Source organism: Lontra canadensis, unplaced genomic scaffold (genome assembly GCF_010015895.1).
Source record: "Lontra canadensis isolate GAN:19392208 unplaced genomic scaffold, GSC_riverotter_1.0 scaffold96, whole genome shotgun sequence".
Lineage (NCBI taxonomy): Eukaryota > Metazoa > Chordata > Mammalia > Carnivora > Mustelidae > Lontra > Lontra canadensis.
In genome coordinates this window covers 297,346-306,015 of record NW_022631090.1, presented here as the reverse complement: position 1 = coordinate 306,015, position 8,670 = coordinate 297,346, and the positions used below count along the sequence as shown (strand labels likewise).

Genomic DNA, 8,670 nt, shown 5'->3' with positions numbered 1-8,670 from the left:
CAAAAATTATCAAATATTGAGATTAAAGTGAACAAAAGATGTACAATACCTTTACAAAGAAAATTACAAAAACATTGAGAGAAATTAACAAAGACCTAAATAAAATAGCATTATACACTGGTCATGGGTTGGAAACATCTCTCTCTCTCTCTCTCTCTATATATATATATATAGATATATAGATATATAGATATATCTATATATCTATATATATATATAGATCTCTCTCTTTCTCTCTCTCTATATATATATACACACACACACATATAATTATACATATATATAATTATACATAATTATATATATAATTATGTTTAGTTAGCCAACATATAGGAGATCATTAGTTTTGATGTAGAATTCAATGATTCATTAGTTGTGTATAACACCCAGTGCTCATCACAACATGTGCCCTCCTTAATACCCATCACCCATTTTCCCCATCTCCCCACCCCCCTCACTTCTGTAACCCTAAGTTTGTTTCTTGGAGTCCAGAGTCTCCCATGGTTTGTCTCCCTCTCTGATTTCTTTCCATTCACGTTTTCCCTCCCTTCCCCTATGGTTCTCTGTGCTCTTCCTTTTACTCCACATATGTGTGAAACCATATGATAATTGTCTTTCTCTGCTTGACTTATTTCACTTAGTATAATCCCCTCCAGTTCCACCCATATTAATGCAAATGGAAGACTCTATATTTTAAAGATGATAATTTTCCCTAACTTGATCTCTGATTCAAAATAATAATCCCAGCAAACTTTTTAAAATGAAAATTGACAAATGAATTTCAAGCTTTACATAGAATTACAAATGGCAATAACAGTATTAAAAATCTTGTAGAAAAAACAGTTTGAAGATTTACAGAAATCAAATTGTTTTACAAAGCTATAATAACCAGTGTGCTAGTGTTTCAAATGTAGAAAAAAATTGAACAATTATATAGTAGATTCTGAAAAGAGATCTACATGTATACTGTCACTTCAATTTATGATTAAAAAAATCTATCACAATGAGATAGAGGAGAAAATGGTCCAAAGGACCATTACAAATGGTGTCTCTGGACCAACTGGGTTACCAAATAAAACCAAGTGATCCTTTTTATCTATTTCAAACTGTATACAAAATTTAATTCCAAATGGACCATAGATTAAAAGTAAGAGGTGAAACAAATTAAAAAGTTATTGAAGGTAATGTCTTAGTGCTAAGAGGGTAATGTCTTAGTGATCTTAATATAATCAAACATTCCTTAAAAAGGACAGAAGAAGCACTTATCCTAAACAAAAAAATTCCACTTTATCAGAATTCAGACATTAAGAGAGTGAAAGGCAGGTCACAGAATGGGAGAAACTATTTTCAATACTTATATCTGAGAAAGGACTTATATTCAGAATTATACAGAACTACAAATCAATAAGGATAAGGGCAACCCAATTATTATTATTATTTTTTATTTTAAACAAGAGGTTTATTTAAACAACAAGATGCTTGACTTGAAGGAAAAACTATCTAAGATGCATTTTTTATCCCTACTTAAGGAGAGATTGTACTATGTGTAACAGCTACATACAAAAAAGCCATAAAATTGTCCTTGGTTTTACAATGGTAAATGAAAAACATTAAAATTCTCCAATTGAACAAGGTATGCAAGCATTTTTTATGTTGCTCTTTTTTTTTTTTGTTAAACAGTGAGAGCAAAACAACTTACTGGAATATAAATATAAGAGCTGAATGAGCATGCCACTAATGGAGAAAGGGCATTTTCACAGAACCATTATTTTTCCCCATCCCATCTCCATTTGATGTTGATCAAAACATACCGCTGGCCATTTGGTTAAAAAATGCAATATTCTTGTGCACATACATAGTTACTTTATGTACAATAAAGCAATAGGGAGGGGGAACATGAAAGAATAGAGAAAACTACACCATAGTAGGCAGGATGCAGTGGAACCAAATTGCATAAAAAGCACTTGAATATTTTAAATAAATGAAACATGTAATTCCCACTGCCTCTTCACCAAAGAGAATATATATAAGCGTGCCTTTCTATAAACAAATACAATATACAAAAATCCAAACTCACGAAACACAAAATAATTAAGATCCCTGAGTGTTGGCACTTTGTTATATTTGCTATTGAATCACCAGTGCAAAAATAAATATGTAGCATATAGTAGGTGCTCAATACTAATTGTTAAATGAATAAAGGAAGTTTTGAATTTTTATTGGATTTTTTGCAAGAGACATTAAATATCAACTATCCCATTATTTATTCAAGAAGAGCTGGTTCAAAAATCGTTCAAATCTGCTCCATCAGCACCCCCTGAACAATATACTAGGTGAAGTTTATGCATAATAGTATTGTAGCATCATAGTCTAAATCTTTTCAGCTAATTCAAAAAGGTGAATACTTGCAGTGGTGCTCAGTAGTTAATTAGCGGAATCAGGAAAAAATAGCACCCATGTTTTTTGTTTTTGTTTTTGTTTTTTACAATACTACACACAATAAAGATGTACAGTGACTAAGGGCACACATCTGGAGTCTCAAATTGTTTGAGACAACTGACAATATGCTGATAGTGCCTATCCCTAAGAATTAAGGTGTCTACTTGGGTAGTTATCATGCCTATGTATAAATGTTCCCCAGTGTGGCATTATAAGTGTCTGTTTTCAGGTTATTTACACAACAGAGTAATTAAATGACTTTTAGAGCCAATAATGGGTATCATTTAGGTTATTGATTTTTTTTCCTCCCCTCAGATCTGGATTATCTGTTAAATCCCCCCCCACCAAGTGTAAAATAGTAAGAGCAGAGAAGATAATATTTAATTTTATCAAATTTTATCTTAAGCAAGCTCCTCTGAGTGGAGCTGGATTATGGGACTCTATCTCACCACCCTGATATCATGACCTGAGCTGAAATTAAGGGTCAGATGCTTAATCAGCCGAGCCACCCAGGGGCCCCCCAGATTGCGGTTTTCTAATTGAGAATGTCTTCTTGGTCTGGAGAAACAGTTCTGGAGTAAAGTAGCAGGGTCCCTTTTTAGTAGACACCTCCTGTCTGTTGTTGGAATACAGCAATTGTATCTTAAGCCTCCATTTCCAACTGTGTAGGTGTGTCTGTTTCATTGATTTGCTGCCCATCAAATATGAATCTGATCTGCCTCATTCACAAACCCTATCATTCACATTAAGCTTTCATTAGTTTACTAAGTGGTGTATGCCTCTTAATCTTAAACTGTGCCACAAGAACCACCCTGTCCCACCACCTTCAAATTATTATGTTCATTGTTCTCAGTCTTGACTTCTTCCTTTGTCTTTTCATCAGCCATGGTGAGTGTCAGAGTCCCCTCAGCTGCTGCCTCACAAAAAGTGTACCAGATCCACCTCTAATTGAGCACACAAGCAACACCAGGAGTGACAAAAGAAGGAGGTAACCCAATTATTTTTAGTGACAAATCTTGAACAGCTGCATCAAAAATACATTATCCAAATGGCCAATAAAACAATAAATAGGCACTCAATTTTGTTAGTTATCAAGTAAATGTAAATTAAAATCACAATCAGATAATACTCTACATCCACTGAGGAATGATAAAACTGAAAAAAATAGACATGTCAACAAGAATGTGGAAACTAACACATTGCTGGTAGGAACATAGATAGATAAAATTACTTTGGAAAACTGATGGGTTATACATATCAGAGCTTACCATATTACCCAGTAATTCCAGTCAGTTTTATAAGTGCAACAGAAATCCTATTTATGTGAACCAAAATAAAAGTATGAGAATGTTCATAGCAACGTTATTTGTAATAGTCCATAATAGCAAATAACCCAAATGCCTATCAACAACAAACTAATGATGTTATATATTCATCCAATAAAATTATAGCAGCAGTGAAAAGGAATGAAGTACTATCACAAACAACATGGATACATTTCACATATAATATTGAACAAAGGAAGTTAGATACAAAAGACTATGCATGTATGATTCCATTTATATAAAGTTCAAAAATAGGCAAAACTCATCTATGGTGATAGAATTCCAAATAGTGGTTTACATTGTGGAGCTAATGACTCAGAGGGACATGGAGGAGTGCAGGTGATTTTTTTTTTAAACATTTTTTTAAAGATTTTATTTATTTATTTGACAGACAGAGATCACAAGTAGGCAGAGAGGCAGGCAGAGAGAGAGGGGGAAGCAGGCTCTCCACTGAGCAGAGAGCCCGATGTGGGGCTCTATCCCAGGACCCTGAGATCATGACCTGAGCCGAAGGCAGGGGCTTAACCCACTGAGCCACCCAGGCGATGTTTTATATCTTGATCTGGACGTTGGTTCCATAAGTGTGCTCATTTTGTAAGCAAACATATCAAGCTATACATTGATACTTTATATACATGTATTTCTTTAAAATATTTTTTAAAAATGTGATAATATCTAGAGCTGGAAAGGATACATGGAAATAGAAACTTTTGTACATTTTTATTGAAATTTGATTGCTATATCCCTTTTGAACACTGAAAGTTATATTTATGGAAATTTCAAATATGTCTGTCACTAAGCACTTCTGGAAAGCACTACTATCTTTCTATAGTAGTCAATATCATTGATTGCCTAATATTTCTGATTCTTACTGTAGGTGTGTGGCTGGATTGTTCTCAACATCCTTGGATTTAGGCATTGCCATAAACTGATTTTGGCCAATGAAATTTGAGTGGAAGTGACATTCCCACAAACAAAATAAAAATGACCAATGGTTATGTAAAAACCAAACAGCCCTCCCCTGCCCCCAAAAAAACCCTCCTCAACCTCATTAACAATTAGCTAAATCCAAATATAAATAATAGATTTCATTTTTCATCTATTTGGACATGCAAATTAGAAAAAGAAAGACCTAGCACAATGTTACAATGGAGTAAGGAATTGAACACTGTTGGGCTCTTGCCCTGGGTCACATTGCAGGGAAGTGGGAAAGCCCAAATCAGAACCCATGTCTATCTGTATTTACAGCAGGTGAGCCTGCTCTTCCTATCACTCATTACTCAGTCCTGTCATAGACTCTGAAGGTAACACTAAGCATGCTACGAATTGTGTCATGAGCTATATTTCAAGTCACTAATTCTCACTCTCCCTCCAAATCTGTTTGAAAAGTAGAAATTATGAATGTGTTGAAGTCATAACTGCAGCTTGCCTTGCTAGTTGGCCAAAAAAAAAATCAGACTCTGAACGAACATTCAACTGAAGCACTATGTCTATAATGCAGTCTTCTTGGATTTAGGGACAGTTTCTCTACCGTAAGTGAAAAAACAGAGAGAAGGGTGTGTAACATGATGAGGTCAGTTTTTAGCATCATTTTTTCCAAAAAAGGAATAATTTAACCATGCTATTTTTGAATTTGCTTCTTTCGTATAATTTAATATCACTCCATATCACTTTAAGGAACTTCATTTCAATCATTTTATCGGCAACTTTAGTATTCCTTTATATGTATGTATATATGTATATAGGTAAATAATTCATACAGTATCATAACCAGTAAGAAAAATAAAATTTAATATCTTCCCTCTCTCTTCCTCATTCTTTTTCTTTTCCTCTTCCCCTCCATGATCTCTCCTCTCTTCTTAGAAAGCATAGAAATACTGATAAGTAGCAGCTGCTGACCAGAGCTAGTCATCTACATAGGTAGATAACAAGGAAGACACTCCCAGGACAGTCAGGCAACTATAGATGAAAGATGTACAGGCTGCACTGCTCAGCCATGGAAAATTCCATTGTAAGACAAGGATGTATATGTGTTTATGTGTGAAGAGATGTGGTGTGTCTAACAAAATGGGATGTAGTATTTTCAGTTCCTTTTACTCTGATTATAATACTGTGATCTGAAGAAGGAACTGTTAAGAGAAACACACTCCAAGCAGTCAGACAAATCTTGATATCAAGTACATATGCAGCACTGTACTAACCAAACTAGCCCCATGGAAAATTCCATCCTCACCTAAGGATAAGGCCGTGTGTGTGTGTGTGTATGTGTGTAACAAAAGGTAATAGGCCATTTCAGCTTTATAAAGGTTAGTTTTTACAAATGTTCATTGAAAAATGTTAACAGATGCTGAAAATTTTAAAGAATGAAATATATGTAATCTGTATCTTATCATCCAGAAACATCTGGTATTTATATTTAGGTCTATAAACTTTCGCAGTATTATTCTATTGCTATGGCTTGAATCGTATCCCCGCAAAAGACATGTTGAAGTCCTAACCCCTGTTACCTGTGAATGTGACTTTATGTGGAAATTAGGCCTTTGCAGATATAATCAAGTTAAAATGAGATCATACTGAATTAGGATTCAGTATTGAATCCTAATTCAATCCTATTTGAATATGACTGGTGTCCTTATAAGGAGAGAAGAAAAGAGATACAGAGACAGAGAGAAAGGCCATGGGAAGACACAGACAGCAAGGGGGAGAAGGCCATGTGAAGATAGAGGCAGAGATTGGAATGATGCATTTACAAGCAAAAGAATCCGATAGTTGCCAGTAACTACCAGATGCTAGAAGAGGCAAGGAAGAATTTCACCCCTACAGTCTTCAGAGAGAGCATGGACCTGCTAACACCTTGATTTTGGACTTCCAGCCTTCATAACAGTGAATAAATTTCTCGTGTTTCAAGCCACCTACTTTGTGGTATTTTGTTATGACAGACCTAGGAACTAATACACTGTTCATATATTTTTTTTAAATTATGTTCGGTTAGCCAACATGTAGTAGCACATCATTAGTTTTTTTTTTTCAGTTGAGGATATTTATTTATTTATTGATTTTCAGTGAACCAACATATGGAGTATCATTAGTTTTTGATGCAGTGTTCAATGATTCATTAGTTGCGTGTAACACCCAGTGCTCATCAGATCACATGCCCTCCATAATGCCCATCACCCAGTTACACCATTCCCCCACCCCCTTCCCTTCGGCAACCCTCAATTTGTTTCCCAGGAGACAAACTATGAGAGACTCTGGACTCTTGCTCATATATTTTTAATAAACTATTTAAAAATAATTTTTAAAAAATCTTCCACAGCATATTTAGCATCCTTCCATGTTGATATTGCCCATGTCATTACTTTAATAGGTTGCAGAATGAATAATTTCTGTATATCTTCAAATTCTTAATTTCATTTACTTTTTTGAGTATAAAGGTAATATATGTTTTAGATAAGCAAATAGCAGGGAAAATCTGTAAAATAATATTTAATTGTCCTGTGACCCCACTCTTAGGCCCCTTTCCAAGATATTATCTATAAATGGTTTTGGTATATATTATCCCAGATACTTTTCACTTCAGATTCAGTACAAGAGAAATGTAACTCTTTTCCTCTCCCTCTGTCACTGTGAGATGCATATTTTTATTGATATAGGATATAAACATAAAAATGCTTATATTTTTATTGAAATGTAGTTGATATACAATATTATGTTAGTTTCAGATGTTCAACATAGCGATTCAACATCTCTATACATTACAAAGTGATTACCACAATAAATATAGCTACCATCTGTCACCATACAAAGTTGTCACAGTATAATTAACTATATTCTTTCAGCTGTACGTTACATCCCCATGTCTTATTTGATTTGTAACTGGAAATTTGTACCTTTTAATCCCCTTCCTCTATTTTGCCCAACCCCTACCACTTCCTGTTTGGCACAACAGATTGTTCTGTGTACCTATGAGTCTGATTCTGTTTTGTTTTGTTTTGTTGGTTCATTTGTTTTGTCTTTTAGATTACAAATATAAGTGAAATCATATGGTATTTGTCTCTCTCACTTATTTAAATCAGCATAATACCTTCTAGGTCCATCCATGTTGTTGCAAATGGTAAGACATCAATTTTTTTTAATGACTGAGCCATACTCCATTGTAGATACATACCACATCTTCTTTAGCCATTCCTCTACCAATGGACAGTTAGGTTGCATCTATATTTTGGCTATTGTAAGCAATGTTGCAATGAACATAGGAGTGCATATATCTTTTCAAATTAATATTTGTTTTCTTCAGATAAATACCCAAAACTGGAATTGCTGGATCATATAAGAATGCTTTTTGAAGAATTACCTATAATGGCAAAATATTGGAAACTAATATTCACCAGTGAGTGGAAGCCTGAACACATTGTTATATATTCATAATAGAAGATTTTCTTCAGCAACCAGAGAAAGATTAAGTTATATCTATATTAATGACGTAGAGAGATATTCATGACATACCAAGTAAAATACATACACAGACACAGAATATTGAGAAAAGAAAAGAACAATACACTGGAGTTTGGAGGTGAGGAAGGAAAGAGGTGTGTGTGTGTGGTAATTATATTTAATATAATTATATATATAATGTGGTATTTTAATCAGATCATTATACTATTTTATTCCATTGTTTTCAGTGAACACATGTTAATTTTGTAATTCTTGAAGAATATTTGATCACAGATTAAAAATTTGAAAACCTTTTGTCTGATATGAATATATCATTATAAGTTTACAACTTACAGTAAATTTAGTACCTAAAAGTAGAAAAAATAACATACTACTTAAAACCTGAGTATTTAATGCCATGAACATAGAAAATATGTTTAACTTATGAGTCATTTCACAGAAAAATCTCTAT

At 33.8% G+C, this 8,670-nt stretch overlaps 1 pseudogene; it reads right to left on the bottom strand.

The window, feature by feature from the left end:
• Positions 1–3,037: 3,037 nt before the first annotated feature.
• LOC116854861 lies at positions 3,038–3,326 on the bottom strand (annotated as a pseudogene).
• Between the last annotated feature and the right edge of the window lie 5,344 nt (positions 3,327–8,670).